The sequence below is a fragment of the Solanum verrucosum genome, unplaced genomic scaffold (assembly GCF_900185275.1).
Source record: "Solanum verrucosum unplaced genomic scaffold, falcon-dt-bn FXZP01000180.1, whole genome shotgun sequence".
In the NCBI taxonomy this organism is placed as follows: domain Eukaryota; kingdom Viridiplantae; phylum Streptophyta; class Magnoliopsida; order Solanales; family Solanaceae; genus Solanum; species Solanum verrucosum.
This window is the reverse complement of record NW_026020402.1, coordinates 857837-868557: the sequence shown is the minus strand read 5'-3', so window position 1 is coordinate 868557 and position 10721 is coordinate 857837. Positions and strand designations below refer to the sequence as shown.

Here is a 10721-nt window from a genome sequence, read left to right as displayed (position 1 = left end):
TTTAAATATTGTCTAAGTGAGTTATCTTACAAAATTATTTGTTTAAGTCTTGTTAAGAGATGACTGGTTTAGTTAATTTTTTTAAAGCGAAATGGACGTCTTTCGGGGATTTGAATTGTTGATCTTAAGATTAATGAAAAATATTAACGAGTAAATAAACGTAATAAAAATTAAGAGGGAAAGAGGTTTGGGCCCAAATCTGGTTTTCTGTCCGCCTGGGCCAGTATTTGAGCCCATTTTCGTTTTGGGCCTTCGGCCCATTCAAGTCATTTGTACCTGTCCTATTCTAGCATAATAGAAGTATTTTCTATCTTTTGGACCTAGACCCAATTCTTCCACCTGTCTTAAACTAACACAATAATAGCAATTAAAAGGACAAGGGCTTAGGCCCAAAATACAATCTTTTATAAAGATTAGGCCTTTGGCCCAATCTTCCGATCTACAACATATTTTCAACTTCGGAGCCTGTTCGTCGGTTTTTATGGCAGGCTGACTCGGATAAAATAGAATTGGGCCTCCATGACCCAAAGAAAAATGCAAGGATAGGGTCCATAAGGACCCGAACAAGTTTCACATACAACGACAAAAAGAATAGAGGTTAGTATATTAAAGAGAAAAGAGAAAGAGAGGGGGGGGGGGGGGGGGCAGCCACATTTTATACAATTAATAATGAGGAAATGATGATTTAATGGGCATCAAATATAAATATAAAATATAAACCAAGAAAGCATCGTCATAATATATTGGGAATAACATACTTGGATAGCAGGCAAGTATGTCATGTATGCTAATGAAGAGCAATACTACAAGATTAGTTTAAGCATGATGAACATATTTATTATTATTTTTTGTTTTTGGCCATGATTCATATTCTATTTACACTACCAGTGCTAACAAAGAGAATAACTAGTCATTTGTTCAGAAACATGATCAATAAAACGGGCTAAGACGATGAAGATAACGACCCTCAAATAAGAATAACATTATTGATTCACTTCTTCATAAAATGAACAAACCCATTTTCAGAAAAAAAATAAAAATAAAGGAAAAGACCGGCTACTTCAAAAAAAAATTAAACTATCATATGTTGCAACACTTACTCTCACATGCTTTTCCAACTCACTTTCAATTTGGAAAATGTAAGCCGACACACACATAGTATAGGGGACTGGAAAACCATGTTAATGAGCAACCTCAACAAGGAAAGGACTCACTACATCATTCTGCATTTATTTTTTTTAAAAAAATAAAAAAAATAACAAACCTATGAAAACCAATTGTTACAGAGAGCTTAAAAGACACAGCAAACCTAAAAGAGGAAACGGACAGAAGGAAAAACTTCACAGAATCGATCCTCACAAGTAAAAGGTTTAAAATGAAAGCACTACAGACACAAGATGAGATCTAAAACCTTGACTTCTTGATCCATTCACCCAACTCGAGGTACACGAATGGAAAACGTGACGTCTGACATGAAACGCTATCACAGAATCCCAACAAATAAGGATAAAAACCAATACGGGCAAAGAAATTTGAGACTAAAGGAGATAAACTATTTAAAGAAACAAGTAGGATATCGAGTTATAAATATGAAAATCGTCTCAAAAATATACTTTAAGATTCACACAACCATATAAGTCATATAACCATGAAACCAAACCGAATAAGCAAACAACAACATTCAAACTCGAAGTAACCTCAATGAAGGTATGGCTCAGAAGCAGAAATTAAGGTATGCTCTCTAAAATGAGTTTTGGTTATACTAAAATCACAAGATCGACCTGGAACACATCTCAACATTTATTCGAATCAATATAGGCAGGGGATATGCATAAATTATCATTGAAAAACAAACACCACTAGACCAAGAGTAGAATAAGCCTAATCAAACACACTAAACAGTGAACCCCAAGGCCCTTAATATATATAAACAAAAACTCATACTGTCAATACACTTTGGAGACATGCTTGCCTAAAATACACACTGAAATTCTAAAAAAAAAGAGACCTAAGTAGTAAACAAAAAGAGCAGAGGACAACTTAAAGGCATCACTGGAAAGAATATTATCTCCGGTACGCTAAGATTCATAGGGAATTTTACCTTTTCGAGGGCAGCGATTTGAGACAAAAACGAGCAAGGAGCCGCTATTCCTACCACAAGAACTTGAATACAAACAACCAAACGAAAATCTGGGCAGAAACTTGAACCCAAAATGCCAAAACTATTATCTCTTCTCTTTCAAAATATGTTCTTAGTATGTCTTTGAAATATTTCTGCTCAAGTTGTCTTCGTATTTTTTTACTCCAAAAATTTTCACCAAAAAAAATCTCCCCTCCCAGTGAACAACAAAACGAAATATATAGAAGGGAGAATGGGATTCGAAAATAGGGGGAAACGGACCTAAAATCAGGCAAATAAAGGCCCAATTCAAAATTCAAAAAATCAAACTCTTTCACCGATTTGGACAAACATTCTTTTATGAGGTTTTTCGCCACAATCCAAAAGAGGAAAGAGGGGAAAACGCGTGCTCTGTCCTGCTGTACGCCTTGGACTGCTGGAATTTTGTCGCTGCTCGCTGGTTCTCCTTTTTGGAATCGCTGATGTTGGTGTCGTTGTTTAACGTTGGAAGGCTGGAAACGTTTCTGGGTTTCTCCCGTATAGTTGTTGCTTTGGCTGGGATTAGAAGGAAAAGGGGATTGGGTCGGGTCGTTTAGGAGTGGCTTTGGGCCAAAAAAATTAAAGGGGACTGAGGGAGTGGGCTGGGAATGGAAAATGGATCGGCTGAATTGAGGTTTGAGAGAATTGGTTAGGCGTATGTATTGTATGTATGTTGTGTTGCTGGAAAATTGGCAAAGAACATGGGATTGTGGACTACTGGGTACAAATTTGGATTGGCAAAATTGCCCAAATTTGGGTCTTAAAAGAATTGGAGGCTAAGATGGGTATTGGTTATATTTTCAGTTATCTAATACTATTGAATTACAATTGTAGCCAAATTCAAGTTGAAAATTTAGCCGAATTGAATTATATTGGCGAACTCGGCTAACAACAAAATAACATGTATTAATATAATTAATTTATGAGCTTCTTAATCTTAACAAAATAAAATAATTAACTTAATTATAAACTAATTAATTTAACAATATAAACGACTAAATAACCAAATGTTTAAATAAAGCTAAAATCCTTTTGAGACAATTTTCGAACATTCATAAAATATACTAATTAGACACATAATTATATAATAATTAATTTAATTATAAACTAACTAATTAACTCAAAATTGTAAACTATTAAATAACTAAACAAACTAACCTAGCATTTATTTAAACAAAATATTTTTGAGACGATTTTTGAATATTTATAAAGTTTAAAAGTATACACATATTATTTAAAAATTATAAAAAGTGCCAAACCATTTAAAACTAACTTGAAAAATATTTTGAATTTTATAAAGTAAATTATTTTAAATCATTTGAAAATTAAGAAACTCGAAAATTAATTATTATCGGGGAGGGTCAAAATTGGGTGTCAACAATATTTTCCATCGAGATGAAGAGATGGAAGAGTTATCTTTTTCTTTCTTCCGGTTATGTTGTCTTTTTTTAGAGGAAGATTTTGAATGTGTTGATAATGAAAAAGCATATTGTGGATTAAAAAGGTGAAAAAATGAGAAGATAAAATATTGTATAGGTGCTTCTAGCAAAGGTTCCATGGCAAACTACAGTTGCACATGTGTAATTATTAAAGAAGAGAAGGGGCTAAAGAGAGAGTGTATGATTTTAGTTAATTAAATAATTTATTAATTATATAGTATCTAATTAAAAAATGACAGTTGTCAAATTAACTAATTTTAATTTATTTATTTGACTCACACTTGCTTTCAGGAAAGTGAACACACTTGCTATGATAAATCAACACTTAATGGTGTCAATATTTATGTTTAAAATACTTCAAGAGGGTAATAGGACTCCCTTGAAGTATTGGTGTGGTGGAATTGGGTAATAGGTTAGGGAGACATTTGGCTATTTTCTCGCATAAACTATAAAACTATCAAGTTGAAAACTGAGATCCCGAAGCTTGTTACTGTAAAACTCATTCATATAATATTTAGCCAACCTCATTATCTTGCCCTTATCAAAACTACCAAATGAATTAACTGAATTCAAACTAGCCATACCGAGAAGTAAGTCAGTACTCACAACATCAAAACGATTATTAAGCTCTTGAAGATGCAAATCAATAACAACATAAAAAATTTCAACGCGCAAATGATGATAATATGTAACATCAAGAACTTTACGCTTTGACTTCCCACGAAAATAGCTAGCATCCATCTCTGAAATGACTACATCATGTTTATCACAAAAAGAAGAGACATCATCCATTAATAATTTGAATTCATTATCCCTCATATTTTGTAATCTTTGCTTTGTAAGAGCAAGGAATCCCATAGCATTGACAATATATTGATCCATCCTTTGTAATGAGGAGCTCAATTCATTTGTCATCATAAGAACTTTCCACATCAACTGCAGCATAAAGGCAAAATCAAATTTCTTAATCACATCCACAAGAGTTTTAGCAACAAGTCTATCAGTATTGTTTGGACACTCGCATTCAGTAAATTCAAGCACATGAATAACTGATGAAAATAGAACAATAATATTATCTAATGTTCTATAATGAGAACCCCAATGAGTATCACCTGTCCCCTGAAGCCTACGTTCTTGATTTAATCCTCGCCCAATATGCACTTTCCCTGATAGGAGCAACTCCTCTAACTTTTCACCTTGGTATTTCCGCAGTAAATTCCTGCGCTTAAAAGATGCTCTAATAATATTTAACACATTAGTAACTAAGCAAAAAAAGTCATCTACATTCGAATTCTTCTTTGCAAGAGCCACTAGTGTTAATTGCAATTGATGGGCAAAACAATGAATGCAATATGCCGTTGGAATCTCATTCAAAATCAACTTAGTTTTAAGATCATTTAGCTCTCCTTACATATTGCTAGCTCCATCATAACCTTGCCCACATATTTGGGATGGACCTAATGAGTGATCTCAAAGAAAATAGTAGATTGCCATCTTTAATGAACAAACAGATGAATTACTAACATGAATAATACCAACAAATCACTATCACTTCTCCTTCTTTGTTAACATATCTCAAAACAAGTGTTATTTGCTCCTTGTGTAATATATCATTTGATTCATCGACTAGTATCCTAAAATAACCCTCATTTAAGTCTTCAAGGATAAATTTGATTGTTTCCTTAGCACAAGAATCAATAATATCCTTTTGAATACTTGGAGAACACATCATTTCATTTTTTGGAGTTTTTTCTAAAATAATGCTTCCAACATCTTCATTAATATTTCCATACCATTGCAAAAGTTTAAGAAAAACACCTCTATTTGAAGAAGATCGACTCTTATCATGTCCACGGAATGACAATCCTAGTTTCAAAAAAAATCTTGTCACATCAACTGAAGCACTCAAGCGACATCGAGACTTACGTTTTTCTTTCTTTGTTTTTTATCAAAGAAAATGCGTATTGACTGATGATTAATCAAGCATGTTGTTGAAACACTTGTTGTAAATGCTATTTATATCTCCAACATGAGCTCTAAATCTTTCAGTAGCTTTGTTCCAAGCTCTAAAGCCGTTCTTTGTGAAAGCAGCACCAACTACATCTCCATGACTTTCAAATTTTTTTTAAACAAGTAACAACACAAACAAAATGCAGCATCTTTTGTTATGCTATACTCCAACCACTTACGATCATTAAATCAATCAGAAAAAAACTATCGCATTTTCTTCCCAAACTTAGTTTTAGGAAATTTATGATCCTTAGGTTGGCAAGGCTTTTTAGAATATAATATTGTCACGTATATTAGGATTATATTCTACAATGGGCTTTCTAATTTTTGAATCAGCTTCAATAGATTCTAAATCAACATTTGAAATAAATGTTTCCCTTTGAATTTTTGGAGCTATGGTTGAAGCGGTAGAAGGATGAGTAGAGCTAGAACTTGGATGCCCAATTTTTGATCTTGTGACATACTTATCCATCTCAATTTACAAAGATAAATTCCTGCAAACAAAATTCAATTTTATCATATAATTAATTCACATAATTCAATTAATTTTTATTGATATCTATAACTTTCTGTCAACAATCCAAACAAAAATTAATATATCTATTTGATCTTTCAACACCACAAACAATAATTACCAATATATGAGTCAATGAGCACAAAATTTTTAATTGCACAATTTGTATACATCCTAAAATTTAATTTTTTGAATCAAGTAAGTTGGTAAGAAAAAAAATCATTTCAAAAGTACTCAAAAAATATATTTTTAATCACAAAAGGCTAAATATGTGAGACTCTAAACCTATTTATCAAGTGACAAAAAAAGTATGTGGAATCTATTTTAAGAATTAAGACTTAAGAATACTAGCCATAAGCAATGAAAATCTCCAAACCTAATTCCCCAAACCCTTTTTTTTCATTGTCTAACTTAATCAAACATCAAATCTTATTACCTTGCTTTTGTATTTTGATTTTGAAAATAAAAAAGCTTGAAGTTTGTTGTTGGGTTGGTTGCTTTCTCTTTGAAACAAGAAGAAGAAAAACAATTTCATCGTTTTGTTAAACAAAAAAAATCTCAAAAGACGGCAGTGGAAAAGGTTTTAAAGCATAGAAAAAGTTAAAAATAAAAAAGAAAGAAAAAGTTAGTCAGTCTAAACTAATTAAGAATAGGAAAAGTCAAAACACGTACAAAATTCGGAGTAAAAGAAGCCTTAAAAAAGGAAAAAGTTAAAAAAAAAGGGTGCAAAATTCGCAGTACATGGATGGGGCTAATGAGATTCGAACCCTCACCCGCGTTGTTTTGCACAACTTATATTTCAAACGAAAATCAGCGCACCCATGACTGCTTTTGTTCAATGGATGCTTATTTATATTTAATATCGTATTTTTGATATTTTCTACATATGTACACAATTTTTTTGTCGAAGTCAATAGGTGCTTGAGCACCCGAAACATCTACGTGGGTCCGCCCCTAATTGTTAGTATTATAAATGTGGGTGTCTTATTAGATATTTTCAATGTAGTAAATACAAGAGTTTATAAATAGAATATTTTTCTTCAAATTGGTATCAGAGCTAAAACTTTCTGCATAGGCTGCTAAACCCTTTGTCATTTGAAGAATTCTTTGTTTAAGTGTTTCTATTTTTTATATTTCATATTGAAATCTTAACGGAGAGATTTAACTCTCACACTTTTGAATTTATTCTGTATACTTTTGTATGTTTCTCTACCTTCTCTCTAAAATTATATCACTGCATTTTTTCCTTAGGGCATCTCCAACCCAATCCTCTATTTTACTCTCCAATTATAGAGTTTTCTATTTTTTCAGACAACCAACTGCACCTCAATTCTCTATTTTACTCTCTAAAAATGAATCTTTTTCTCTCTCCTCAATATTATATTATTATTTTTGTTTCATTCTTATTTTCTTATTTCATAATATAAATTCTTTATTTCTTTTTTTCCAAATAATTACTTTATATAATTTTTAATATGATATAAAATTATTTTTTATTCTAAATTTTTAAATAACATAAATTGCAAGAAAATATACATTATGTGCGGATAGGTTTTAAAATTGCGTAAAATGAATTATAAATTCAAACACATGAGATGCATGTATTAGATTGTTGTATACATTATGTGCGGATAGGTTTTACTCGATTAATATCTACATATAATTTTATTTATCTAAAATAACTTTGAGATAACTATGAGAATCTCATCCTACGATTAAAAATATGATGAAATTCATCCAATAGTAAAAATCAAAATTACATTCTGTCCTATTTATCTACATAGTAATTTTATTTTATCTAGAAGTAATTTTTTGAAATAAGGATGAAAATCTCATCCTATGGTTAAAAATATAGTGAAATTCATCTCATGGTGAAAATGAAGATTACACTATCGTATTAATATTTATAGATAATTTTTACTTATCTAAAAAAAAATTGAGATAAGAATGAAAATCTCATCCAATGGTTAAAAATATAGTGAAATTTATCCCATGGTAAAAAGCAAAACTTACATTCTATATTACCCTTATGTAGAAATGAGACTTAAAAAGGACCAACACTGCATCTTTTCATTGTACTAAAGGCAGTACTAATTGTACATTTAGAAATGGGACTTAAAAAAATACCAACACTGCATCTTTGCATTGTACTAAACATAGTACTAATTGTACATCAATAAAGACACTTTCTCTAGAACTTTCTTACTGTATTTGACAATTTCCTAACCCTAATTTCTCTCCTCCTTGCTAAACTCGATGTATTCTCTCAACTCTTCCTTCTACTTTTGACCTCTTCAATGGCGAATCCATCTACTGCTTAGTCTTTTCTGTTTGTCTACAGACTTCAAATCTCTCTCTGAAGCTTTGCTGAAGATTTCTGTTTGTTTCGGATGAGCTGCGCAAGTACTTCTTCATGGTTTAAGTTTCTCTCCTCCTTGCTAAAGTCGTTATATTCTCTCAACTCTTCGTTCTACTTCTGACCTCTTCAATGGCGAATCCATCTGCTGCTTAGTCTTTTCTGTTTGTCTACAGATTTAAAATCTCTCTCTGAAGCTTTGCTGAAGATTTCTGTTTGTTTCGGACGACCTGCGCAGGTTCTTCTTCATGGTTTAAGCGAAATTTACATGTTTGCTCCATCATTTGCTCTTTCTCTCATTCCTAAATTGTCTTTTGTTTTGCTCTTTCTCCGATTCCTAATTTGTCTTCTGTAGACCATATTAAGCCATATTATACTGTATGTATGTGCTGCAAACTTCTGCTCAATAATTGCATGTATTTGTCTATTGCACTATCTTCACCATCGAACCACCAGAGCTCCTCAAAACCGCAAAATTGGCTTTCACACTTTCAGTGCTTGGAAGCTTCCGATTTCAAGGGTTTCTCGGTTTATTTTTTTCCTATTGTTTACGCTTTCAATTTCAGATCTTTGTACTCTTAAAATTTTGGTTGGTTTTTGGCTTTTTCCATCTGGAACTGTGTAAATCTGCATACATGAATAGTCACCTGCAAATTATAAAATGGATACTCATGTTGAGGGTGTGAATAATTTTCCTTGTCCTAAAGATACATAGGATTGTTTTTTTTTCTTTCAAAGGCTTCTCAATGTTCATGTAATTCCATTATTGATATTCTCATTGTACTATTTCATTGGTTCACATAGTAAATTATTGATGTTAGATTATATGATTTAATTTTTGTTCTTTTTAAAGATATGTTCCTTAAAGTACTAAACCATTAAAAAGCCATGTTGCTGTCTTTTGCCTTATCAAATAGAAGTTCTCCCTATTTTAAGAGTTCTACTAATTACTGGAAAGTAATATTAAATAGTTTTAGGAGAGTTGTAGTTGTTTTGTTCATGAGTCCGTTTTAGTAATGTTGGAATTTGAAGATATGTATTTGGTAGCTGCATCTGGTTCATTATTGTGTGTGATTTTTCTTTTTTTTCCTAACTAATTTATCCACAAATTCTTTCTTTTTTGCTTGGTATCAACGGACTTACATGGAGATTCCACCATTCATGTGAACCTCAGTTTTCATGGTTAAACATATTGTCATTTGTCACATATGTTGTATCCTCACATGTTTTTCAGGATAGTCCGAATTGTTAATGCCTATTCAAACTCATTAACTGCTAGGCCTAGCATTGTAGGGAAATAGTTGCTTCTAAGCTTATCCTTACTTTGTTTCATTAGCTTATCATTTCTTTTTTCACAATTAAATATCCTTAAAATATAAAAGCCATTTACATATTACGCTTACATAACAGGGAAAAAACTAAATAACAAAAAGAAGCACTATAATACAAAATACAACTTTCATGTTGTCTGTTGGTGAAGACACAATTATTATATTCAACAATAAATGTCACTTCTATTTCTAAGCCCTTTAACTAAATTCCAAATTAATGGTTCGTCCTTTAGTTTACTTTTGTTTAGGAATGTTAATTCAAAGGAGGAAGCATTGTTTAGTTGTTATTTTTTTTCCCACTTTCTAGGTCCTGTATTCCTGAATAAGGACAGAAAGCTTCTACAAAGTTGGGAAGCTTTGTACTATCTTCAAATGCAAAGTAAAAAAAAATTATTTGTTTTTTCCACAGATTTTCTACAACGTATTCCTTTGTGCGTGAATGATACAAAAGGTACATCATTTCTTTCTGCTACATGTCTGTTGTTTATATATTTTTCTCTAACAAATACATTTGAAAGGTCTATCCTTTATTTGCATCTACTTCAATTGTAACTTGTTGCTATTAGTTTAACTTTCTGTTCCTAACTCATTTTATGTCTTAATTGACCTCCGCTAAAGCGTCCTAACAGATTTAGACATGACTGTACTTCTACTATGACAACACTGTTCTTTCTGTTTTTATTTCTTGCTTATTCTTTTTTTTTACACAACATACAACGTTTATTATACTTCTGCAGTTTATATGTCATACGACCGAATAGTAACAGCTACAACTCTGAAGTAGTATAGTTGTTCCACATTCTTTCACAACCTTCAAATTAAGGTTCAAACAATTTTCAGTTCTCGAACTTTCTCTATTGATAATGGACAGTCACTGATTTTGGTGTTGTATTTGTATGAGAAGTTGTTTTGG

General features: G+C 31.7%; 1 pseudogene; it reads right to left on the bottom strand.

The window, feature by feature from the left end:
* Positions 1-4026: 4026 nt before the first annotated feature.
* LOC125840095 (putative E3 ubiquitin-protein ligase RF298) overlaps positions 4027-10721 on the bottom strand; it is a 34078-nt pseudogene continuing 27383 nt past the window's right edge.